Consider the following 23901-nt stretch of genomic DNA (forward strand, 5'->3'; position numbering starts at 1 on the left):
ACTTCCATGCTCTGATTGTATGAGGAAATGCCCACGAGAGATGTGCCCATTTAGACATGCAAGGTTTCTGTAGTGTAGTGGTCATCACGTTCGCCTTACACGCGACAGGTCCCTGGTTCGATACCATGCAGAAACATGCTTTTTGATAGAATGGCAAACACACCACTGCTGTTTAGTGGTTTGTTGCCAGTGTAAAGGCTATCAGGGAGCTCTTCCCTTTAGATCCTCAAAGTAAGCTGTCAGTCTCATGTGATAGATACAGGAATGTTCTAAATCGCCATGTACCTTGATAGCAGTACTAATGCAGCCGGTTCAATCAAAATGAAACTCAGTGGAAACTTACCTGGTGCTTTGTCATGTTGTCTCCCAACGTAGAAAACTCATGCTACTCGGTTGATTTGTAGACGTTTGTGTTATAAAGGGATCGAATGATGTCAACATTTGGGGTTTGGATGTGAATGTTTTGTCTTAAAGCAGAGTAGACCTACTGCTTAGCCATTGTTGACATGATGACTTCCATGCTCTGATTGTATGAGGAAATGCCCACGAGAGATGTGCCCATTCAGACAAGCAAGGTTTCTGTAGTGTAGTGGTCATCACGTTCGCCTTACACGCGAAAGGTCCCTGGTTCGATACCAGGCAGAAACATGCTTCTTGATAGAATGACAAACACACCACTGCTGTTTAGTGGTTTGTTGCCAGTGTAAAGGCTATCAGGGAGCTCTTCCCTTTAGATCCTCAAAGTAAGCTGTCAGTCTCATGTGATAGATACAGGAATGTTCTAAATCGCCATGTACCTTGATAGCAGTACTAATGCAGCCAGTTCAATCAAAATGAAACTCAGTGGAAACTTACCTGGTGCTTTGTCATGTTGTCTCCCAACGTAGAAAACTCATGCTACTCGGTTGATTTGTAGACGTTTGTGTTATAAAGGGATTGAATGATGTCAACATTTGGGGTTTGGATGTGAATGTTTTGTCTTAAAGCAGAGTAGACCTACTGCTTAGCCATTGTTGACATGATGACTTCCATGCTCTGATTCTATGAGGAAATGCCCACGAGAGATGTGCCCATTCAGACAAGCAAGGTTTCTGTAGTGTAGTGGTCATCACGTTCGCCTTACACGCGAAAGGTCCCTGGTTCGATACCAGGCAGAAACATGCTTCTTGATAGAATGGCAAACACACCACTGCTGTTTAGTGGTTTGTTGCCAGTGTAAAGGCTATCAGGGAGCTCTTCCCTTTAGATCCTCAAAGTAAGCTGTCAGTCTCATGTGATAGATACAGGAATGTTCTAAATCGCCATGTACCTTGATAGCAGTACTAATGCAGCCGGTTCAATCAAAATGAAACTCAGTGGAAACTTACCTGGTGCTTTGTCATGTTGTCTCCCAACGTAGAAAACTCATGCTACTCGGTTGATTTGTAGACGTTTGTGTTATAAAGGGATCGAATGATGTCAACATTTGGGGTTTGGATGTGAATGTTTTGTCTTAAAGCAGAGTAGACCTACTGCTTAGCCATTGTTGACATGATGACTTCCATGCTCTGATTGTATGAGGAAATGCCCACGAGAGATGTGCCCATTCAGACAAGCAAGGTTTCTGTAGTGTAGTGGTCATCACGTTCGCCTTACACGCGAAAGGTCCCTGGTTCGATACCAAGCAGAAACATGCTTCTTGATAGAATGGCAAACACACCACTGCTGTTTAGTGGTTTGTTGCCAGTGTAAAGGCTATCAGGGAGCTCTTCCCTTTAGATCCTCAAAGTAAGCTGTCAGTCTCATGTGATAGATACAGGAATGTTCTAAATCGCCATGTACCTTGATAGCAGTACTAATGCAGCCGGTTCAATCAAAATGAAACTCAGTGGAAACTTACCTGGTGCTTTGTCATGTTGTCTCCCAACGTAGAAAACTCATGCTACTCGGTTGATTTGTAGACGTTTGTGTTATAAAGGGATCGAATGATGTCAACATTTGGGGTTTGGATGTGAATGTTTTGTCTTAAAGCAGAGTAGACCTACTGCTTAGCCATTGTTGACATGATGACTTCCATGCTCTGATTGTATGAGGAAATGCCCACGAGAGATGTGCCCATTCCGACATGCAAGGTTTCTGTAGTGTAGTGGTCATCACGTTCGCCTCACACGCGAAAGGTCCCTGGTTCGATACCAGGCAGAAACATGCTTCTTGATAGAATGACAAACACCACTGCTGTTTAGTGGTTTGTTGCCAGTGTAAAGGCTATCAGGGAGCTCTTCCCTTTAGATCCTCAAAGTAAGCTGTCAGTCTCATGTGATCGATACAGGAATGTTCTAAATCGCCATGTACCTTGATAGCAGTACTAATGCAGCCGGTTCAATCAAAATGAAACTCAGTGGAAACTTGCCTGGTGCTTTGTCATGTTGTCTCCCAACGTAGAAAACTCATGCTACTCGGTTGATTTGTAGACGTTTGTGTTATAAAGGGATCGAATGATGTCAACATTTGGGGTTTGGATGTGAATGTTTTGTCTTAAAGCAGAGTAGACCTACTGCTTAGCCATTGTTGACATGATGACTTCCATGCTGTGATTGTATGAGGAAATGCCCACGAGAGATGTGCCCATTCAGACAAGCAAGGTTTCTGTAGTGTAGTGGTCATCACTTTCGCCTTACACGCGAAAGGTCCCTGGTTCGATACCAAGCAGAAGCATGCTTCTTGATAGAATGGCAAACACACCACTGCTGTTTAGTGGTTTGTTGCCAGTGTAAAGGCTATCAGGGAGCTCTTCCCTTTAGATCCTCAAAGTAAGCTGTCAGTCTCATGTGATAGATACAGGAATGTTCTAAATCGCCATGTACCTTGATAGCAGTACTAATGCAGCCAGTTCAATCAAAATGAAACTCAGTGGAAACTTACCTGGTGCTTTGTCATGTTGTCTCCCAACGTAGAAAACTCATGCTACTCGGTTGATTTGTAGACGTTTGTGTTATAAAGGGATCGAATGATGTCAACATTTGGGGTTTGGATGTGAATGTTTTGTCTTAAAGCAGAGTAGACCTACTGCTTAGCCATTGTTGACATGATGACTTCCATGCTCTGATTCTATGAGGAAATGCCCACGAGAGATGTGCCCATTCAGACAAGCAAGGTTTCTGTAGTGTAGTGGTCATCACGTTCGCCTTACACGCGAAAGGTCCCTGGTTCGATACCAGGCAGAAACATGCTTCTTGATAGAATGGCAAACACACCACTGCTGTTTAGTGGTTTGTTGCCAGTGTAAAGGCTATCAGGGAGCTCTTCCCTTTAGATCCTCAAAGTAAGCTGTCAGTCTCATGTGATAGATACAGGAATGTTCTAAATCGCCATGTACCTTGATAGCAGTACTAATGCAGCCGGTTCAATCAAAATGAAACTCAGTGGAAACTTACCTGGTGCTTTGTCATGTTGTCTCCCAACGTAGAAAACTCATGCTACTCGGTTGATTTGTAGACGTTTGTGTTATAAAGGGATCGAATGATGTCAACATTTGGGGTTTGGATGTGAATGTTTTGTCTTAAAGCAGAGTAGACCTACTGCTTAGCCATTGTTGACATGATGACTTCCATGCTCTGATTGTATGAGGAAATGCCCACGAGAGATGTGCCCATTCAGACAAGCAAGGTTTCTGTAGTGTAGTGGTCATCACGTTCGCCTTACACGCGAAAGGTCCCTGGTTCGATACCAAGCAGAAACATGCTTCTTGATAGAATGGCAAACACACCACTGCTGTTTAGTGGTTTGTTGCCAGTGTAAAGGCTATCAGGGAGCTCTTCCCTTTAGATCCTCAAAGTAAGCTGTCAGTCTCATGTGATAGATACAGGAATGTTCTAAATCGCCATGTACCTTGATAGCAGTACTAATGCAGCCGGTTCAATCAAAATGAAACTCAGTGGAAACTTACCTGGTGCTTTGTCATGTTGTCTCCCAACGTAGAAAACTCATGCTACTCGGTTGATTTGTAGACGTTTGTGTTATAAAGGGATCGAATGATGTCAACATTTGGGGTTTGGATGTGAATGTTTTGTCTTAAAGCAGAGTAGACCTACTGCTTAGCCATTGTTGACATGATGACTTCCATGCTCTGATTGTATGAGGAAATGCCCACGAGAGATGTGCCCATTCCGACATGCAAGGTTTCTGTAGTGTAGTGGTCATCACGTTCGCCTCACACGCGAAAGGTCCCTGGTTCGATACCAGGCAGAAACATGCTTCTTGATAGAATGACAAACACCACTGCTGTTTAGTGGTTTGTTGCCAGTGTAAAGGCTATCAGGGAGCTCTTCCCTTTAGATCCTCAAAGTAAGCTGTCAGTCTCATGTGATCGATACAGGAATGTTCTAAATCGCCATGTACCTTGATAGCAGTACTAATGCAGCCGGTTCAATCAAAATGAAACTCAGTGGAAACTTGCCTGGTGCTTTGTCATGTTGTCTCCCAACGTAGAAAACTCATGCTACTCGGTTGATTTGTAGACGTTTGTGTTATAAAGGGATCGAATGATGTCAACATTTGGGGTTTGGATGTGAATGTTTTGTCTTAAAGCAGAGTAGACCTACTGCTTAGCCATTGTTGACATGATGACTTCCATGCTGTGATTGTATGAGGAAATGCCCATGAGAGATGTGCCCATTCAGACAAGCAAGGTTTCTGTAGTGTAGTGGTCATCACTTTCGCCTTACACGCGAAAGGTCCCTGGTTCGATACCAAGCAGAAGCATGCTTCTTGATAGAATGGCAAACACACCACTGCTGTTTAGTGGTTTGTTGCCAGTGTAAAGGCTATCAGGGAGCTCTTCCCTTTAGATCCTCAAAGTAAGCTGTCAGTCTCATGTGATAGATACAGGAATGTTCTAAATCGCCATGTACCTTGATAGCAGTACTAATGCAGCCGGTTCAATCAAAATGAAACTCAGTGGAAACTTACCTGGTGCTTTGTCATGTTGTCTCCCAACGTAGAAAACTCATGCTACTCGGTTGATTTGTAGACGTTTGTGTTATAAAGGGATCGAATGATGTCAACATTTGGGGTTTGGATGTGAATGTTTTGTCTTAAAGCAGAGTAGACCTACTGCTTAGCCATTGTTGACATGATGACTTCCATGCTCTGTTTGTATGAGGAAATGCCCACGAGAGATGTGCCCATTCAGACATGCAAGGTTTCTGTAGTGTAGTGGTCATCACGTTCGCCTCACACGCGAAAGGTCCCTGGTTCGATACCAGGCAAAAACATGCTTTTTGATAGAATGGCAAACACACCACTGCTGTTTAGTGGTTTGTTGCCAGTGTAAAGGCCATCAGGGAGCTCTTCCCTTTAGATCCTCAAAGTAAGCTGTCAGTCTCATGTGATAGATACAGGAATGTTCTAAATCGCCATGTACCTTGATAGCAGTACTAATGCAGCCGGTTCAATCAAAATGAAACTCAGTGGAAACTTACCTGGTGCTTTGTCGTGTTGTCTCCCAACGTAGAAAACTCATGCTACTCGGTTGATTTGTAGACGTTTGTGTTATAAAGGGATCGAATGATGTCAACATTTGGGGTTTGGATGTGAATGTTTTGTCTTAAAGCAGAGTAGACCTACTGCTTAGCCATTGTTGACATGATGACTTCCATGCTCTGATTCTATGAGGAAATGCCCACGAGAGATGTGCCCATTCAGACAAGCAAGGTTTCTGTAGTGTAGTGGTCATCACGTTCGCCTTACACGCGAAAGGTCCCTGGTTCGATACCAGGCAGAAACATGCTTCTTGATAGAATGGCAAACACACCACTGCTGTTTAGTGGTTTGTTGCCAGTGTAAAGGCTATCAGGGAGCTCTTCCCTTTAGATCCTCAAAGTAAGCTGTCAGTCTCATGTGATAGATACAGGAATGTTCTAAATCGCCATGTACCTTGATAGCAGTACTAATGCAGCCGGTTCAATCAAAATGAAACTCAGTGGAAACTTACCTGGTGCTTTGTCATGTTGTCTCCCAACGTAGAAAACTCATGCTACTCGGTTGATTTGTAGACGTTTGTGTTATAAAGGGATCGAATGATGTCAACATTTGGGGTTTGGATGTGAATGTTTTGTCTTAAAGCAGAGTAGACCTACTGCTTAGCCATTGTTGACATGATGACTTCCATGCTCTGATTGTATGAGGAAATGCCCACGAGAGATGTGCCCATTCAGACAAGCAAGGTTTCTGTAGTGTAGTGGTCATCACGTTCGCCTTACACGCGAAAGGTCCCTGGTTCGATACCAAGCAGAAACATGCTTCTTGATAGAATGGCAAACACACCACTGCTGTTTAGTGGTTTGTTGCCAGTGTAAAGGCTATCAGGGAGCTCTTCCCTTTAGATCCTCAAAGTAAGCTGTCAGTCTCATGTGATAGATACAGGAATGTTCTAAATCGCCATGTACCTTGATAGCAGTACTAATGCAGCCGGTTCAATCAAAATGAAACTCAGTGGAAACTTACCTGGTGCTTTGTCATGTTGTCTCCCAACGTAGAAAACTCATGCTACTCGGTTGATTTGTAGACGTTTGTGTTATAAAGGGATCGAATGATGTCAACATTTGGGGTTTGGATGTGAATGTTTTGTCTTAAAGCAGAGTAGACCTACTGCTTAGCCATTGTTGACATGATGACTTCCATGCTCTGATTGTATGAGGAAATGCCCACGAGAGATGTGCCCATTCCGACATGCAAGGTTTCTGTAGTGTAGTGGTCATCACGTTCGCCTCACACGCGAAAGGTCCCTGGTTCGATACCAGGCAGAAACATGCTTCTTGATAGAATGACAAACACCACTGCTGTTTAGTGGTTTGTTGCCAGTGTAAAGGCTATCAGGGAGCTCTTCCCTTTAGATCCTCAAAGTAAGCTGTCAGTCTCATGTGATCGATACAGGAATGTTCTAAATCGCCATGTACCTTGATAGCAGTACTAATGCAGCCGGTTCAATCAAAATGAAACTCAGTGGAAACTTGCCTGGTGCTTTGTCATGTTGTCTCCCAACGTAGAAAACTCATGCTACTCGGTTGATTTGTAGACGTTTGTGTTATAAAGGGATCGAATGATGTCAACATTTGGGGTTTGGATGTGAATGTTTTGTCTTAAAGCAGAGTAGACCTACTGCTTAGCCATTGTTGACATGATGACTTCCATGCTGTGATTGTATGAGGAAATGCCCACGAGAGATGTGCCCATTCAGACAAGCAAGGTTTCTGTAGTGTAGTGGTCATCACTTTCGCCTTACACGCGAAAGGTCCCTGGTTCGATACCAAGCAGAAGCATGCTTCTTGATAGAATGGCAAACACACCACTGCTGTTTAGTGGTTTGTTGCCAGTGTAAAGGCTATCAGGGAGCTCTTCCCTTTAGATCCTCAAAGTAAGCTGTCAGTCTCATGTGATAGATACAGGAATGTTCTAAATCGCCATGTACCTTGATAGCAGTACTAATGCAGCCAGTTCAATCAAAATGAAACTCAGTGGAAACTTACCTGGTGCTTTGTCATGTTGTCTCCCAACGTAGAAAACTCATGCTACTCGGTTGATTTGTAGACGTTTGTGTTATAAAGGGATCGAATGATGTCAACATTTGGGGTTTGGATGTGAATGTTTTGTCTTAAAGCAGAGTAGACCTACTGCTTAGCCATTGTTGACATGATGACTTCCATGCTCTGATTCTATGAGGAAATGCCCACGAGAGATGTGCCCATTCAGACAAGCAAGGTTTCTGTAGTGTAGTGGTCATCACGTTCGCCTTACACGCGAAAGGTCCCTGGTTCGATACCAGGCAGAAACATGCTTCTTGATAGAATGGCAAACACACCACTGCTGTTTAGTGGTTTGTTGCCAGTGTAAAGGCTATCAGGGAGCTCTTCCCTTTAGATCCTCAAAGTAAGCTGTCAGTCTCATGTGATAGATACAGGAATGTTCTAAATCGCCATGTACCTTGATAGCAGTACTAATGCAGCCAGTTCAATCAAAATGAAACTCAGTGGAAACTTACCTGGTGCTTTGTCATGTTGTCTCCCAACGTAGAAAACTCATGCTACTCGGTTGATTTGTAGACGTTTGTGTTATAAAGGGATCGAATGATGTCAACATTTGGGGTTTGGATGTGAATGTTTTGTCTTAAAGCAGAGTAGACCTACTGCTTAGCCATTGTTGACATGATGACTTCCATGCTCTGATTGTATGAGGAAATGCCCACGAGAGATGTGCCCATTCAGACAAGCAAGGTTTCTGTAGTGTAGTGGTCATCACGTTCGCCTTACACGCGAAAGGTCCCTGGTTCGATACCAAGCAGAAACATGCTTCTTGATAGAATGGCAAACACACCACTGCTGTTTAGTGGTTTGTTGCCAGTGTAAAGGCTATCAGGGAGCTCTTCCCTTTAGATCCTCAAAGTAAGCTGTCAGTCTCATGTGATAGATACAGGAATGTTCTAAATCGCCATGTACCTTGATAGCAGTACTAATGCAGCCGGTTCAATCAAAATGAAACTCAGTGGAAACTTACCTGGTGCTTTGTCATGTTGTCTCCCAACGTAGAAAACTCATGCTACTCGGTTGATTTGTAGACGTTTGTGTTATAAAGGGATCGAATGATGTCAACATTTGGGGTTTGGATGTGAATGTTTTGTCTTAAAGCAGAGTAGACCTACTGCTTAGCCATTGTTGACATGATGACTTCCATGCTCTGATTGTATGAGGAAATGCCCACGAGAGATGTGCCCATTCAGACAAGCAAGGTTTCTGCAGTGTAGTGGTCATCACGTTCGCCTTACACGCGAAAGGTCCCTGGTTCGATACCAGGCAGAAACATGCTTCTTGATAGAATGGCAAACACACCACTGCTGTTTAGTGGTTTGTTGCCAGTGTAAAGGCTATCAGGGAGCTCTTCCCTTTAGATCCTCAAAGTAAGCTGTCAGTCTCATGTGATAGATACAGGAATGTTCTAAATCGCCATGTACCTTGATAGCAGTACTAATGCAGCCGGTTCAATCAAAATGAAACTCAGTGGAAACTTACCTGGTGCTTTGTCATGTTGTCTCCCAACGTAGAAAACTCATGCTACTCGGTTGATTTGTAGACGTTTGTGTTATAAAGGGATCGAATGATGTCAACATTTGGGGTTTGGATGTGAATGTTTTGTCTTAAAGCAGAGTAGACCTACTGCTTAGCCATTGTTGACATGATGACTTCCATGCTCTGATTGTATGAGGAAATGCCCACGAGAGATGTGCCCATTCCGACATGCAAGGTTTCTGTAGTGTAGTGGTCATCACGTTCGCCTCACACGCGAAAGGTCCCTGGTTCGATACCAGGCAGAAACATGCTTCTTGATAGAATGACAAACACCACTGCTGTTTAGTGGTTTGTTGCCAGTGTAAAGGCTATCAGGGAGCTCTTCCCTTTAGATCCTCAAAGTAAGCTGTCAGTCTCATGTGATCGATACAGGAATGTTCTAAATCGCCATGTACCTTGATAGCAGTACTAATGCAGCCGGTTCAATCAAAATGAAACTCAGTGGAAACTTGCCTGGTGCTTTGTCATGTTGTCTCCCAACGTAGAAAACTCATGCTACTCGGTTGATTTGTAGACGTTTGTGTTATAAAGGGATCGAATGATGTCAACATTTGGGGTTTGGATGTGAATGTTTTGTCTTAAAGCAGAGTAGACCTACTGCTTAGCCATTGTTGACATGATGACTTCCATGCTGTGATTGTATGAGGAAATGCCCATGAGAGATGTGCCCATTCAGACAAGCAAGGTTTCTGTAGTGTAGTGGTCATCACTTTCGCCTTACACGCGAAAGGTCCCTGGTTCGATACCAAGCAGAAGCATGCTTCTTGATAGAATGGCAAACACACCACTGCTGTTTAGTGGTTTGTTGCCAGTGTAAAGGCTATCAGGGAGCTCTTCCCTTTAGATCCTCAAAGTAAGCTGTCAGTCTCATGTGATAGATACAGGAATGTTCTAAATCGCCATGTACCTTGATAGCAGTACTAATGCAGCCGGTTCAATCAAAATGAAACTCAGTGGAAACTTACCTGGTGCTTTGTCATGTTGTCTCCCAACGTAGAAAACTCATGCTACTCGGTTGATTTGTAGACGTTTGTGTTATAAAGGGATCGAATGATGTCAACATTTGGGGTTTGGATGTGAATGTTTTGTCTTAAAGCAGAGTAGACCTACTGCTTAGCCATTGTTGACATGATGACTTCCATGCTCTGTTTGTATGAGGAAATGCCCACGAGAGATGTGCCCATTCAGACATGCAAGGTTTCTGTAGTGTAGTGGTCATCACGTTCGCCTCACACGCGAAAGGTCCCTGGTTCGATACCAGGCAAAAACATGCTTTTTGATAGAATGGCAAACACACCACTGCTGTTTAGTGGTTTGTTGCCAGTGTAAAGGCCATCAGGGAGCTCTTCCCTTTAGATCCTCAAAGTAAGCTGTCAGTCTCATGTGATAGATACAGGAATGTTCTAAATCGCCATGTACCTTGATAGCAGTACTAATGCAGCCGGTTCAATCAAAATGAAACTCAGTGGAAACTTACCTGGTGCTTTGTCGTGTTGTCTCCCAACGTAGAAAACTCATGCTACTCGGTTGATTTGTAGACGTTTGTGTTATAAAGGGATCGAATGATGTCAACATTTGGGGTTTGGATGTGAATGTTTTGTCTTAAAGCAGAGTAGACCTACTGCTTAGCCATTGTTGACATGATGACTTCCATGCTCTGATTGTATGAGGAAATGCCCACGAGAGATGTGCCCATTCAGACATGCAAGGTTTCTGTAGTGTAGTGGTCATCACGTTCGCCTCACACGCGAATGGTCCCTGGTTCGATATCAGGCAAAAACATGCTTTTTGATAGAATGGCAAACACACCACTGCTGTTTAGTGGTTTGTTGCCAGTGTAAAGGCCATCAGGGAGCTCTTCCCTTTAGATCCTCAAAGTAAGCTGTCAGTCTCATGTGATAGATACAGGAATGTTCTAAATCGCCATGTACCTTGATAGCAGTACTAATGCAGCCGGTTCAATCAAAATGAAACTCAGTGGAAACTTACCTGGTGCTTTGTCGTGTTGTCTCCCAACGTAGAAAACTCATGCTACTCGGTTGATTTGTAGACGTTTGTGTTATAAAGGGATCGAATGATGTCAACATTTGGGGTTTGGATGTGAATGTTTTGTCTTAAAGCAGAGTAGACCTACTGCTTAGCCATTGTTGACATGATGACTTCCATGCTCTGATTGTATGAGGAAATGCCCACGAGAGATGTGCCCATTCAGACAAGCAAGGTTTCTGTAGTGTAGTGGTCATCACGTTCGCCTTACACGCGAAAGGTCCCTGGTTCGATACCAGGCAGAAACATGCTTCTTGATAGAATGACAAACACACCACTGCTGTTTAGTGGTTTGTTGCCAGTGTAAAGGCTATCAGGGAGCTCTTCCCTTTAGATCCTCAAAGTAAGCTGTCAGTCTCATGTGATAGATACAGGAATGTTCTAAATCGCCATGTACCTTGATAGCAGTACTAATGCAGCCGGTTCAATCAAAATGAAACTCAGTGGAAACTTACCTGGTGCTTTGTCATGTTGTCTCCCAACGTAGAAAACTCATGCTACTCGGTTGATTTGTAGACGTTTGTGTTATAAAGGGATCGAATGATGTCAACATTTGGGGTTTGGATGTGAATGTTTTGTCTTAAAGCAGAGTAGACCTACTGCTTAGCCATTGTTGACATGATGACTTCCATGCTCTGATTGTATGAGGAAATGCCCACGAGAGATGTGCCCATTCAGACAAGCAAGGTTTCTGTAGTGTAGTGGTCATCACGTTCGCCTTACACGCGAAAGGTCCCTGGTTCGATACCAGGCAGAAACATGCTTCTTGATAGAATGACAAACACACCACTGCTGTTTAGTGGTTTGTTGCCAGTGTAAAGGCTATCAGGGAGCTCTTCCCTTTAGATCCTCAAAGTAAGCTGTCAGTCTCATGTGATAGATACAGGAATGTTCTAAATCGCCATGTACCTTGATAGCAGTACTAATGCAGCCGGTTCAATCAAAATGAAACTCAGTGGAAACTTACCTGGTGCTTTGTCATGTTGTCTCCCAACGTAGAAAACTCATGCTACTCGGTTGATTTGTAGACGTTTGTGTTATAAAGGGATCGAATGATGTCAACATTTGGGGTTTGGGTGTGAATGTTTTGTCTTAAAGCAGAGTAGACCTACTGCTTAGCCATTGTTGACATGATGACTTCCATGCTCTGATTGTATGAGGAAATGCCCACGAGAGATGTGCCCATTCAGACAAGCAAGGTTTCTGTAGTGTAGTGGTCATCACGTTCGCCTTACACGCGAAAGGTCCCTGGTTCGATACCAGGCAGAAACATGCTTCTTGATAGAATGGCAAACACACCACTGCTGTTTAGTGGTTTGTTGCCAGTGTAAAGGCTATCAGGGAGCTCTTCCCTTTAGATCCTCAAAGTAAGCTGTCAGTCTCATGTGATAGATACAGGAATGTTCTAAATCGCCATGTACCTTGATAGCAGTACTAATGCAGCCGGTTCAATCAAAATGAAACTCAGTGGAAACTTACCTGGTGCTTTGTCATGTTGTCTCCCAACGTAGAAAACTCATGCTACTCGGTTGATTTGTAGACGTTTGTGTTATAAAGGGATCGAATGATGTCAACATTTGGGGTTTGGATGTGAATGTTTTGTCTTAAAGCAGAGTAGACCTACTGCTTAGCCATTGTTGACATGATGACTTCCATGCTCTGATTGTATGAGGAAATGCCCACGAGAGATGTGCCCATTCAGACAAGCAAGGTTTCTGCAGTGTAGTGGTCATCACGTTCGCCTTACACGCGAAAGGTCCCTGGTTCGATACCAGGCAGAAACATGCTTCTTGATAGAATGGCAAACACACCACTGCTGTTTAGTGGTTTGTTGCCAGTGTAAAGGCTATCAGGGAGCTCTTCCCTTTAGATCCTCAAAGTAAGCTGTCAGTCTCATGTGATAGATACAGGAATGTTCTAAATCGCCATGTACCTTGATAGCAGTACTAATGCAGCCGGTTCAATCAAAATGAAACTCAGTGGAAACTTACCTGGTGCTTTGTCATGTTGTCTCCCAACGTAGAAAACTCATGCTACTCGGTTGATTTGTAGACGTTTGTGTTATAAAGGGATCGAATGATGTCAACATTTGGGGTTTGGATGTGAATGTTTTGTCTTAAAGCAGAGTAGACCTACTGCTTAGCCATTGTTGACATGATGACTTCCATGCTCTGATTGTATGAGGAAATGCCCACGAGAGATGTGCCCATTCCGACATGCAAGGTTTCTGTAGTGTAGTGGTCATCACGTTCGCCTCACACGCGAAAGGTCCCTGGTTCGATACCAGGCAGAAACATGCTTCTTGATAGAATGACAAACACCACTGCTGTTTAGTGGTTTGTTGCCAGTGTAAAGGCTATCAGGGAGCTCTTCCCTTTAGATCCTCAAAGTAAGCTGTCAGTCTCATGTGATCGATACAGGAATGTTCTAAATCGCCATGTACCTTGATAGCAGTACTAATGCAGCCGGTTCAATCAAAATGAAACTCAGTGGAAACTTACCTGGTGCTTTGTCATGTTGTCTCCCAACGTAGAAAACTCATGCTACTCGGTTGATTTGTAGACGTTTGTGTTATAAAGGGATCGAATGATGTCAACATTTGGGGTTTGGATGTGAATGTTTTGTCTTAAAGCAGAGTAGACCTACTGCTTAGCCATTGTTGACATGATGACTTCCATGCTCTGATTGTATGAGGAAATGCCCACGAGAGATGTGCCCATTGAGACATGCAAGGTTTCTGTAGTGTAGTGGTCATCACGTTCGCCTCACACTAGTGTTGTCACGATACTAAGAATTACAACTTCGATACGATACTTTAAAAAGTATTGAAATTCGATACGATTTTCGATACCAAAGTCAGATACTGTGCTCATTTCCGTTTTAAAGGCTTTTTATTTATTTTTTATAAACAAACAAATGAATATTGTATTTTGTTTCACAAATGTCAAATAAATAAAAGGTGTAGTCCCTACCACATTAAAACAGAAAAATAAATAATTGCACATTAATATAAATTAACATAAATAATAGTAGTGCACTCTGGAATTCACATTTAGAAGTTAAAAAAGGCTAGTGCAAAAAGTGTATTTTAAGTATACTTTAAACAACTTTAACTCTTTAAGTAACTAAAACTTCAGTATTCATAGATGATTGATCCATTGTAGTACGATCACTCTTTTTTTCTCCCTGTATGCTGTCGCACTTACGGCTCTTAAACCAGTGGTTCCCAAACTTTTTCTGCCATGCCCCCCTTTAGTAGATGAGAATATTTTTGCGCGCCCCCCCCCATTACTGACTAGGGATGTGTTGAAAACTTACAAAAACAATAGGTTCACAACTTTGGTTAAACATGAAAAAAATAAACTGTAAGAAACCTTTTAAATGGTTCAAGAATTCTAAATATAATTTAAAATAAATAAGGAGATGAAATAAGAGAAACAGCAATACATATGCGGCTAGTTTGCAAGCGCAGACATCACGCAGAGCACAAAGCATGTAACGGCCAGAAATATGTGTAGGCTACTGTCTCTTTAAGGGAGCGAGTGGAGCGCGCGTATGGAATATTGTTTTTTTTAGCTTTCTGCCGTAGACCGAGTCAGACCACTGCTCTTTATTTTATTTCTGTAAGTAACGCATTAAATGAGCTTTGGACAACTCACCAGTTCATGTATGAACAGTGAAGTATTGCTGGAGCCCAGGTTTATTTTGGTCAACCAGCAAATAAGTGGAATACCACCAGCGCGAGTATTAAGGTTGAACTAACTCCGAAAGGCAAGCAATACAAGCATAGAATTTGACTGAATAGATCTGTTTTTATGGATCGGTCACATTGTCCCCGATACCCGATCTAGAATTTTTTCAGATATTAATATCGGAATCGGTGCATCCCTAATATTGACACATGTGCACGTTTTACTTTCAAGCTCCGCGCCCCCCCTGCAATAGCTCCGCGCCCCACCTAGGGGGCGCGCCCCCCACTTTGGGAACCACTGTCTTAAACCAAGAATATGACATTTGCTAGGATACCATAATCGGACACATAATTTTGTATGCTATAATACTAGAAATGGGAATAATCACCAACCTCTTGGAATGTTTTGTACAAATATGCGTGCCTTCAGGTGTTTGGCCAGATTTGTTGTGTTAAGCTAGGTTTAAACTTTCGCGAGTGACCGTAGCGCGCGAGTCCGCACACCTTGTCCGCGTGCTTGAAAATGCTTGAAACAAATAGCTGTCTGACTGAACCATTCTCTTGTATTACGTTAACAAATACGAGCCTCTTGTAATTCCAGGACGAAACATGAGAGAACGTGAAGACGTTAAAATTGAGCGTTTTGAAAATAAACAACCATTAAATAATGTGATAAAAAAGCGAATAATTTCGAGTATATGTATAAATATTTAACTAAAGTTTAACGTGCTGGGAAATATTGAAATGGACCTTGAAAGTGACGTACAAGTGCTTTAATTCCTGACTGTTCATTGCGCTGCGGCGCGCGCTAAGTTACAAAATTCTAGAGGTGCACGACCTCGCGAATTGACAGCGTGCGAGGCTACCGCGATTACATCATTTTCACCGCGCGGACCCTCGCGCTGCTCGCGGCGCGTCAAGTATAAACCAGACTTTAGCGCCCTTCGTTGAAATGTTCCGAAAGCACCGCCTGCAAACTGGCTTGTTCATGTCCTTCGGTTTTCCATCTGTATCTGCTTCGGATCCAAAGTATTTCCACACAGCACTTCTGCTGCGAGCTGCGAACACACTGTGTTTGCTTTAGCTGCCATTTCAGCATTACCAACTGTTCTGTGCATTACGGCACCTTGGGTGGGTCAAACGAAAGCGCATTTTATGTAAAAAGAATCGATTGGCTCCTTTGGTTGGTACAGCTTTAAAGCACCGTTTGCAGACCGGTTTTGATGTGTCCACGGGGTTGCCATGACTGTCTGAAATGTATGCAAATAATTCCATATTTCGCTTAGTGCGTGTAGTTTTTCAACAAGCTGAGGACGGTCCGCAATATTGCTTGTATTATCAGCCATCGTACACCGGTTCTTCTTATTCTGCAGAGAGGAGGCAAGCGCTGCACTGCTGTACGCGCACACTGCCCCCGTGTGGCACTCTTTGGAAATACTGCTCTTTAAAAAAAAAACGCACTTAGTCCTATAGCACCGATACTAAGCAAACTGGGTATAGTACCGTTTTTAATGATGAAGTATCGCGATACTACTCTAGTATCGGTATACCGTGCAACACTACCTCACACGCGAAAGGTCCCTGTTTCGATACCAGGCAGAAACATGCTTCTTGATAGAATGACAAACACCACTGCTGTTTAGTGGTTTGTTGCCAGTGTAAAGGCTATCAGGGAGCTCTTCCCTTTAGATCCTCAAAGTAAGCTGTCAGTCTCATGTAATAGATACAGGAATGTTCTAAATCGCCATGTACCTTGATAGCAGTACTAATGCAGCCGGTTCAATCAAAATGAAACTCAGTGAAAACTTACCTGGTGCTTTGTCATGTTGTCTCCCAACGTAGAAAACTCATGCTACTCGGTAGATTTGTAGACGTTTGTGTTATAAAGGTATCGAATGATGTCAACATTTGGTGTTTGGATGTGAATGTTTTGTCTTAAAGCAGAGTAGACCTACTGCTTAGCCATTGTCGACATGATGACTTCCATGTTCTGATTGTATGAGGAAATGCCCACGAGAGATGTGCCCATTTAGACATGCAAGGTTTCTGTAGTGTAGTGGTCATCACGTTCGCCTTACACGCGACAGGTCCCTGGTTCGATACCATGCAGAAACATGCTTTTTGATAGAATGGCAAACACACCACTGCTGTTTAGTGGTTTGTTGCCAGTGTAAAGGCTATCAGGGAGCTCTTCCCTTTAGGTCCTCAAAGTAAGCTGTCAGTCTCATGTGATAGATACAGGAATGTTCTAAATCGCCATGTACCTTGATAGCAGTACTAATGCAGCCGGTTCAATCAAAATGAAACTCAGTGGAAACTTACCTGGTGCTTTGTCATGTTGTCTCCCAACGTAGAAAACTCATGCTACTCGGTTGATTTGTAGACGTTTGTGTTATAAAGGGATCGAATTATGTCAACATTTGGGGTTTGGATGTGAATGTTTTGTCTTAAAGCAGAGTAGACCTACTGCTTAGCCATTGTTGACATGATGACTTCCATGCTCTGATGGTATGAGGAAATGCCCACGAGAGATGTGCCCATTCAGACATGCAAGGTTTCTGTAGTGTAGTGGTCATCACGTTCGCCTCACACGCGATACCAGGCAGAAACATGCTTCTTGATAGAATGACAAACACCACTGCTGTTTAGTGGTTTGTTGCCAGTGTAAAGGCTATCAGGGAGCTCTTCCCTTTAGATCCTCAAAGTAAGCTGTCAGTCTCATGTGATAGATACAGGAATGTTCTAAATCGCCATGTACCTTGATAGCAGTACTAATGCAGCCGGTTCAATCAAAATGAAACTCAGTGGAAACTTACCTGGTGCTTTGTCATGTTGTCTCCCAACGTAGAAAACTCATGCTACTCGGTAGATTTGTAGACGTTTGTGTTATAAAGGGATCGAATTATGTCAACATTTGGGGTTTGGATGTGAATGTTTTGTCTTAAAGCAGAGTAGACCTACTGCTTAGCCATTGTTGACATGATGACTTCCATGCTCTGATGGTATGAGGAAATGCCCACGAGAGATGTGCCCATTTAGACATGCAAGGTTTCTGTAGTGTAGTGGTCATCACGTTCGCCTTACACGCGACAGGTCCCTGGTTCGATACCATGCAGAAACATGCTTTTTGATAGAATGGCAAACACACCACTGCTGTTTAGTGGTTTGTTGCCAGTGTAAAGGCTATCAGGGAGCTCTTCCCTTTAGGTCCTCAAAGTAAGCTGTCAGTCTCATGTGATAGATACAGGAATGTTCTAAATCGCCATGTACCTTGATAGCAGTACTAATGCAGCCGGTTCAATCAAAATGAAACTCAGTGGAAACTTACCTGGTGCTTTGTCATGTTGTCTCCCAACGTAGAAAACTCATGCTACTCGGTTGATTTGTAGACGTTTGTGTTATAAAGGGATCGAATTATGTCAACATTTGGTGTTTGGATGTGAATGTTTTGTCTTAAAGCAGAGTAGACCTACTGCTTAGCCATTGTTGACATGATGACTTCCATGCTCTGATGGTATGAGGAAATGCCCACGAGAGATGTGCCCATTCAGACATGCAAGGTTTCTGTAGTGTAGTGGTCATCACGTTCGCCTCACACGCGATACCAGGCAGAAACATGCTTCTTGATAGAATGACAAACACCACTGCTGTTTAGTGGTTTGTTGCCAGTGTAAAGGCTATCAGGGAGCTCTTCCCTTTAGATCCTCAAAGTAAGCTGTCAGTCTCATGTGATAGATACAGGAATGTTCTAAATCGCCATGTACCTTGATAGCAGTACTAATGCAGCCGGTTCAATCAAAATGAAACTCAGTGGAAACTTACCTGGTGCTTTGTCATGTTGTCTCCCAACGTAGAAAACTCATGCTACTCGGTAGATTTGTAGACGTTTGTGTTATAAAGGTATCGAATGATGTCAACATTTGGTGTTTGGATGTGAATGTTTTGTCTTAAAGCAGAGTAGACCTACTGCTTAGCCATTGTCGACATGATGACTTCCATGCTCTGATTGTATGAGGAAATGCCCACGAGAGATGTGCCCATTCAATCAAGCAAGGTTTCTGTAGTCTAGTGGTCATCACGTTCGCCTTACATGCGAAAGGTCCCTGGTTTGATACCAGGCAAAAACATGCTTTTTGATAGAATGGCAAACACACCACTGCTGTTTAGTGGTTTGTTGCCAGTGTAAAGGCCATCAGGGAGCTCTTCCCTTTAGATCCTCAAAGTAAGCTGTCAGTCTCATGTGATAGATACAGGAATGTTCTAAATCGCCATGTACCTTGATAGCAGTACTAATGCAGCCGGTTCAATCAAAATGAAACTCAGTGGAAACTTACCTGGTGCTTTGTCATGTTGTCTCCCAACGTAGAAAACTCATGCTACTCGGTTGATTTGTAGACGTTTGTGTTATAAAGGGATCGAATGATGTCAACATTTGGGGTTTGGATGTGAATGTTTTGTCTTAAAGCAGAGTAGACCTACTGCTTAGCCATTGTTGACATGATGACTTCCATGCTCTGATTGTATGAGGAAATGCCCACGAGAGATGTGCCCATTCAGACAAGCAAGGTTTCTGTAGTGTAGTGGTCATCACGTTCGCCTTACACGCGAAAGGTCCCTGGTTCGATACCAGGCAGAAACATGCTTCTTGATAGAATGGCAAACACACCACTGCTGTTTAGTGGTTTGTTGCCAGTGTAAAGGCTATCAGGGAGCTCTTCCCTTTAGATCCTCAAAGTAAGCTGTCAGTCTCATGTGATAGATACAGGAATGTTCTAAATCGCCATGTACCTTGATAGCAGTACTAATGCAGCCGGTTCAATCAAAATGAAACTCAGTGGAAACTTACCTGGTGCTTTGTCATGTTGTCTCCCAACGTAGAAAACTCATGCTACTCGGTTGATTTGTAGACGTTTGTGTTATAAAGGGATCGAATGATGTCAACATTTGGGGTTTGGATGTGAATGTTTTGTCTTAAAGCAGAGTAGACCTACTGCTTAGCCATTGTTGACATGATGACTTCCATGCTCTGATTGTATGAGGAAATGCCCACGAGAGATGTGCCCATTCAGACATGCAAGGTTTCTGTAGTGTAGTGGTCATCACGTTCACCTCACACGCGAAAGGTCCCTGTTTCGATACCAGGCAGAAACATGCTTCTTGATAGAATGACAAACACCACTGCTGTTTAGTGGTTTGTTGCCAGTGTAAAGGCAATCAGGGAGCTCTTCCCTTTAGATCCTCAAAGTAAGCTGTCAGTCTCATGTGATAGATACAGGAATGTTCTAAATCGCCATGTACCTTGATAGCAGTACTAATGCAGCCGGTTCAATCAAAATGAAACTCAGTGGAAACTTACCTGGTGCTTTGTCATGTTGTCTCCCAACGTAGAAAACTCATGCTACTCGGTTGATTTGTAGACGTTTGTGTTATAAAGGGATCGAATGATGTCAACATTTGGTGTTTGGATGTGAATGTTTTGTCTTAAAGCAGAGTAGACCTACTGCTTAGCCATTGTCGACATGATGACTTCCATGCTCTGATTGTATGAGGAAATGCCCACGAGAGATGTGCCCATTCAGACAAGCAAGGTTTCTGTAGTGTAGTGGTCATCACGTTCGCCTCACACGCGAAAGGTCCCTGGTTCGATACCAGGCAGAAACATGCTTCTTGATAGAATGGCAAACACACCACTGCTGTTTAGTGGTTTGTTGCCAGTGTAAAGGCCATCAGGGAGCTCTTCCCTTTAGATCCTCAAAGTAAGCTGTCAGTCTCATGTGATAGATACAGGAATGTTCTAAATCGCCATGTACCTTGATAGCAGTACTAATGCAGCCGGTTCAATCAAAATGAAACTCAGTGGAAACTTACCTGGTGCTTTGTCATGTTGTCTCCCAACGTAGAAAACTCATGCTACTCGGTTGATTTGTAGACGTTTGTGTTATAAAGGGATCGAATGATGTCAACATTTGGGGTTTGGATGTGAATGTTTTGTCTTAAAGCAGAGTAGACCTACTGCTTAGCCATTGTTGACATGATGACTTCCATGCTCTGATTGTATGAGGAAATGCCCACGAGAGATGTGCCCATTCAGACAAGCAAGGTTTCTGTAGTGTAGTGGTCATCACGTTCGCCTTACACGCGAAAGGTCCCTGGTTCGATACCAGGCAGAAACATGCTTCTCGATAGAATGGCAAACACACCACTGCTGTTTAGTGGTTTGTTGCCAGTGTAAAGGCTATCAGGGAGCTCTTCCCTTTAGATCCTCAAAGTAAGCTGTCAGTCTCATGTGATAGATACAGGAATGTTCTAAATCGCCATGTACCTTGATAGCAGTACTAATGCAGCCGGTTCAATCAAAATGAAACTCAGTGGAAACTTACCTGGTGCTTTGTCATGTTGTCTCCCAACGTAGAAAACTCATGCTACTCGGTTGATTTGTAGACGTTTGTGTTATAAAGGGATCGAATGATGTCAACATTTGGGGTTTGGATGTGAATGTTTTGTCTTAAAGCAGAGTAGACCTACTGCTTAGCCATTGTTGACATGATGACTTCCATGCTCTGATTGTATGAGGAAATGCCCACGAGAGATGTGCCCATTCAGACATGCAAGGTTTCTGTAGTGTAGTGGTCATCACGTTCACCTCACACGCGAAAGGTCCCTGTTTCGATACCAGGCAGAAACATGCTTCTTGATAGAATGACAAACACCACTGCTGTTTAGTGGTTTGTTGCCAGTGTAAAGGCAATCAGGGAGCTCTTCCCTTTAGATCCTCAAAGTAAGCTGTCAGTCTCATGTGATAGATACAGGAATGTTCTAAATCGCCATGTACCTTGATAGCAGTACTAATGCAGCCGGTTCAATCAAAATGAAACTCAGTGGAAACTTACCTGGTGCTTTGTCATGTTGTCTCCCAACGTAGAAAACTCATGCTACTCGGTTGATTTGTAGACGTTTGTGTTATAAAGGGATCGAATGATGTCAACATTTGGTGTTTGGATGTGAATGTTTTGTCTTAAAGCAGAGTAGACCTACTGCTTAGCCATTGTCGACATGATGACTTCCATGCTCTGATTGTATGAGGAAATGCCCACGAGAGATGTGCCCATTCAGACAAGCAAGGTTTCTGTAGTGTAGTGGTCATCACGTTCGCCTCACACGCGAAAGGTCCCTGGTTCGATACCAGGCAGAAACATGCTTCTTGATAGAATGGCAAACACACCACTGCTGTTTAGTGGTTTGTTGCCAGTGTAAAGGCCATCAGGGAGCTCTTCCCTTTAGATCCTCAAAGTAAGCTGTCAGTCTCATGTGATAGATACAGGAATGTTCTAAATCGCCATGTACCTTGATAGCAGTACTAATGCAGCCGGTTCAATCAAAATGAAACTCAGTGGAAACTTACCTGGTGCTTTGTCATGTTGTCTCCCAACGTAGAAAACTCATGCTACTCGGTTGATTTGTAGACGTTTGTGTTATAAAGGGATCGAATGATGTCAACATTTGGGGTTTGGATGTGAATGTTTTGTCTTAAAGCAGAGTAGACCTACTGCTTAGCCATTGTTGACATGATGACTTCCATGCTCTGATTGTATGAGGAAATGCCCACGAGAGATGTGCCCATTCAGACAAGCAAGGTTTCTGTAGTGTAGTGGTCATCACGTTCGCCTTACACGCGAAAGGTCCCTGGTTCGATACCAGGCAGAAACATGCTTCTCGATAGAATGGCAAACACACCACTGCTGTTTAGTGGTTTGTTGCCAGTGTAAAGGCTATCAGGGAGCTCTTCCCTTTAGATCCTCAAAGTAAGCTGTCAGTCTCATGTGATAGATACAGGAATGTTCTAAATCGCCATGTACCTTGATAGCAGTACTAATGCAGCCGGTTCAATCAAAATGAAACTCAGTGGAAACTTACCTGGTGCTTTGTCATATTGTCTCCCAACGTAGAAAACTCATGCTACTCGGTTGATTTGTAGACGTTTGTGTTATAAAGGGATCGAATGATGTCAACATTTGGGGTTTGGATGTGAATGTTTTGTCTTAAAGCAGAGTAGACCTACTGCTTAGCCATTGTTGACATGATGACTTCCATGCTCTGATTGTATGAGGAAATGCCCACGAGAGATGTGCCCATTCAGACATGCAAGGTTTCTGTAGTGTAGTGGTCATCACGTTCGCCTCACACGCGAAAGGTCCCTGTTTCGATACCAGGCAGAAACATGCTTCTTGATAGAATGACAAACACCACTGCTGTTTAGTGGTTTGTTGCCAGTGTAAAGGCTATCAGGGAGCTCTTCCCTTTAGATCCTCAAAGTAAGCTGTCAGTCTCATGTGATAGATACAGGAATGTTCTAAATCGCCATGTACCTTGATAGCAGTACTAATGCAGCCGGTTCAATCAAAATGAAACTCAGTGGAAACTTACCTGGTGCTTTGTCATGTTGTCTCCCAACGTAGAAAACTCATGCTACTCGGTTGATTTGTAGACGTTTGTGTTATAAAGGGATCGAATGATGTCAACATTTGGTGTTTGGATGTGAATGTTTTGTCTTAAAGCAGAGTAGACCTACTGCTTAGCCATTGTCGACATGATGACTTCCATGCTCTGATTGTATGAGGAAATGCCCACGAGAGATGTGCCCATTCAGACAAGCAAGGTTTCTGTAGTGTAGTGGTCATCACGTTCGCCTTACACGCGAAAGGTCCCTGGTTCGATACCAGGCAGAAACATGCTTCTTGATAGAATGGCAAACACACCACTGCTGTTTAGTGGTTTGTTGCCAGTGTAAAGGCTATCAGGGAGCTCTTCCCTTTAGATCCTCAAAGTAAGCTGTCAGTCTCATGTGATAGATACAGGAATGTTCTAAATCGCCATGTACCTTGATAGCAGTACTAATGCAGCCGGTTCAATCAAAATGAAACTCAGTGGAAACTTACCTGGTGCTTTGTCATGTTGTCTCCCAACGTAGAAAACTCATGTTACTCGGTTGATTTGTAGACGTTTGTGTTATAAAGGGATCGAATGATGTCAACATTTGGGGTTTGGATGTGAATGTTTTGTCTTAAA

The 23901-nt window shown here is 43.1% G+C and overlaps 32 non-coding genes across 32 annotated transcripts; all 32 read left to right on the plus strand.

Annotated features, from left to right (window-relative positions):
* Positions 1-63: 63 nt before the first annotated feature.
* On the plus strand, positions 64-136 carry trnav-uac (transfer RNA valine (anticodon UAC)). Its single transcript has one exon. It is a non-coding gene; the product is annotated as a tRNA-Val (tRNA).
* Positions 137-575: 439 nt separating this feature from the next.
* trnav-uac (transfer RNA valine (anticodon UAC)) lies at positions 576-648 on the plus strand. Its single transcript has one exon. It is a non-coding gene; the product is annotated as a tRNA-Val (tRNA).
* Positions 649-1087: 439 nt separating this feature from the next.
* Positions 1088-1160, plus strand: trnav-uac (transfer RNA valine (anticodon UAC)). Its single transcript has one exon. It is a non-coding gene; the product is annotated as a tRNA-Val (tRNA).
* A 439-nt stretch (positions 1161-1599) lies between these two features.
* Positions 1600-1672, plus strand: trnav-uac (transfer RNA valine (anticodon UAC)). Its single transcript has one exon. It is a non-coding gene; the product is annotated as a tRNA-Val (tRNA).
* A 439-nt stretch (positions 1673-2111) lies between these two features.
* trnav-cac (transfer RNA valine (anticodon CAC)) lies at positions 2112-2184 on the plus strand. The gene has a single exon. It is a non-coding gene; the product is annotated as a tRNA-Val (tRNA).
* A 437-nt stretch (positions 2185-2621) lies between these two features.
* Positions 2622-2694, plus strand: trnav-uac (transfer RNA valine (anticodon UAC)). Its single transcript has one exon. It is a non-coding gene; the product is annotated as a tRNA-Val (tRNA).
* A 439-nt stretch (positions 2695-3133) lies between these two features.
* On the plus strand, positions 3134-3206 carry trnav-uac (transfer RNA valine (anticodon UAC)). Its single transcript has one exon. It is a non-coding gene; the product is annotated as a tRNA-Val (tRNA).
* A 439-nt stretch (positions 3207-3645) lies between these two features.
* Positions 3646-3718, plus strand: trnav-uac (transfer RNA valine (anticodon UAC)). Its single transcript has one exon. It is a non-coding gene; the product is annotated as a tRNA-Val (tRNA).
* Positions 3719-4157: 439 nt separating this feature from the next.
* Positions 4158-4230, plus strand: trnav-cac (transfer RNA valine (anticodon CAC)). Its single transcript has one exon. It is a non-coding gene; the product is annotated as a tRNA-Val (tRNA).
* A 437-nt stretch (positions 4231-4667) lies between these two features.
* trnav-uac (transfer RNA valine (anticodon UAC)) lies at positions 4668-4740 on the plus strand. Its single transcript has one exon. It is a non-coding gene; the product is annotated as a tRNA-Val (tRNA).
* A 951-nt stretch (positions 4741-5691) lies between these two features.
* Positions 5692-5764, plus strand: trnav-uac (transfer RNA valine (anticodon UAC)). Its single transcript has one exon. It is a non-coding gene; the product is annotated as a tRNA-Val (tRNA).
* A 439-nt stretch (positions 5765-6203) lies between these two features.
* trnav-uac (transfer RNA valine (anticodon UAC)) lies at positions 6204-6276 on the plus strand. The gene has a single exon. It is a non-coding gene; the product is annotated as a tRNA-Val (tRNA).
* Positions 6277-6715: 439 nt separating this feature from the next.
* trnav-cac (transfer RNA valine (anticodon CAC)) lies at positions 6716-6788 on the plus strand. The gene has a single exon. It is a non-coding gene; the product is annotated as a tRNA-Val (tRNA).
* A 437-nt stretch (positions 6789-7225) lies between these two features.
* trnav-uac (transfer RNA valine (anticodon UAC)) lies at positions 7226-7298 on the plus strand. Its single transcript has one exon. It is a non-coding gene; the product is annotated as a tRNA-Val (tRNA).
* A 439-nt stretch (positions 7299-7737) lies between these two features.
* trnav-uac (transfer RNA valine (anticodon UAC)) lies at positions 7738-7810 on the plus strand. Its single transcript has one exon. It is a non-coding gene; the product is annotated as a tRNA-Val (tRNA).
* A 439-nt stretch (positions 7811-8249) lies between these two features.
* Positions 8250-8322, plus strand: trnav-uac (transfer RNA valine (anticodon UAC)). The gene has a single exon. It is a non-coding gene; the product is annotated as a tRNA-Val (tRNA).
* A 439-nt stretch (positions 8323-8761) lies between these two features.
* trnav-uac (transfer RNA valine (anticodon UAC)) lies at positions 8762-8834 on the plus strand. The gene has a single exon. It is a non-coding gene; the product is annotated as a tRNA-Val (tRNA).
* Positions 8835-9273: 439 nt separating this feature from the next.
* trnav-cac (transfer RNA valine (anticodon CAC)) lies at positions 9274-9346 on the plus strand. The gene has a single exon. It is a non-coding gene; the product is annotated as a tRNA-Val (tRNA).
* A 437-nt stretch (positions 9347-9783) lies between these two features.
* trnav-uac (transfer RNA valine (anticodon UAC)) lies at positions 9784-9856 on the plus strand. The gene has a single exon. It is a non-coding gene; the product is annotated as a tRNA-Val (tRNA).
* Positions 9857-11319: 1463 nt separating this feature from the next.
* On the plus strand, positions 11320-11392 carry trnav-uac (transfer RNA valine (anticodon UAC)). The gene has a single exon. It is a non-coding gene; the product is annotated as a tRNA-Val (tRNA).
* Positions 11393-11831: 439 nt separating this feature from the next.
* trnav-uac (transfer RNA valine (anticodon UAC)) lies at positions 11832-11904 on the plus strand. The gene has a single exon. It is a non-coding gene; the product is annotated as a tRNA-Val (tRNA).
* A 439-nt stretch (positions 11905-12343) lies between these two features.
* Positions 12344-12416, plus strand: trnav-uac (transfer RNA valine (anticodon UAC)). Its single transcript has one exon. It is a non-coding gene; the product is annotated as a tRNA-Val (tRNA).
* Positions 12417-12855: 439 nt separating this feature from the next.
* Positions 12856-12928, plus strand: trnav-uac (transfer RNA valine (anticodon UAC)). The gene has a single exon. It is a non-coding gene; the product is annotated as a tRNA-Val (tRNA).
* Positions 12929-13367: 439 nt separating this feature from the next.
* trnav-cac (transfer RNA valine (anticodon CAC)) lies at positions 13368-13440 on the plus strand. Its single transcript has one exon. It is a non-coding gene; the product is annotated as a tRNA-Val (tRNA).
* Positions 13441-16877: 3437 nt separating this feature from the next.
* Positions 16878-16950, plus strand: trnav-uac (transfer RNA valine (anticodon UAC)). The gene has a single exon. It is a non-coding gene; the product is annotated as a tRNA-Val (tRNA).
* Positions 16951-17883: 933 nt separating this feature from the next.
* Positions 17884-17956, plus strand: trnav-uac (transfer RNA valine (anticodon UAC)). Its single transcript has one exon. It is a non-coding gene; the product is annotated as a tRNA-Val (tRNA).
* Positions 17957-19401: 1445 nt separating this feature from the next.
* On the plus strand, positions 19402-19474 carry trnav-uac (transfer RNA valine (anticodon UAC)). The gene has a single exon. It is a non-coding gene; the product is annotated as a tRNA-Val (tRNA).
* A 949-nt stretch (positions 19475-20423) lies between these two features.
* Positions 20424-20496, plus strand: trnav-cac (transfer RNA valine (anticodon CAC)). The gene has a single exon. It is a non-coding gene; the product is annotated as a tRNA-Val (tRNA).
* A 439-nt stretch (positions 20497-20935) lies between these two features.
* Positions 20936-21008, plus strand: trnav-uac (transfer RNA valine (anticodon UAC)). Its single transcript has one exon. It is a non-coding gene; the product is annotated as a tRNA-Val (tRNA).
* A 949-nt stretch (positions 21009-21957) lies between these two features.
* Positions 21958-22030, plus strand: trnav-cac (transfer RNA valine (anticodon CAC)). Its single transcript has one exon. It is a non-coding gene; the product is annotated as a tRNA-Val (tRNA).
* A 439-nt stretch (positions 22031-22469) lies between these two features.
* Positions 22470-22542, plus strand: trnav-uac (transfer RNA valine (anticodon UAC)). The gene has a single exon. It is a non-coding gene; the product is annotated as a tRNA-Val (tRNA).
* A 949-nt stretch (positions 22543-23491) lies between these two features.
* Positions 23492-23564, plus strand: trnav-uac (transfer RNA valine (anticodon UAC)). The gene has a single exon. It is a non-coding gene; the product is annotated as a tRNA-Val (tRNA).
* The last annotated feature ends 337 nt before the right edge of the window (positions 23565-23901 follow it).

The sequence above is a fragment of the Brachyhypopomus gauderio genome, unplaced genomic scaffold, assembly GCF_052324685.1.
Source record: "Brachyhypopomus gauderio isolate BG-103 unplaced genomic scaffold, BGAUD_0.2 sc51, whole genome shotgun sequence".
Lineage (NCBI taxonomy): Eukaryota > Metazoa > Chordata > Actinopteri > Gymnotiformes > Hypopomidae > Brachyhypopomus > Brachyhypopomus gauderio.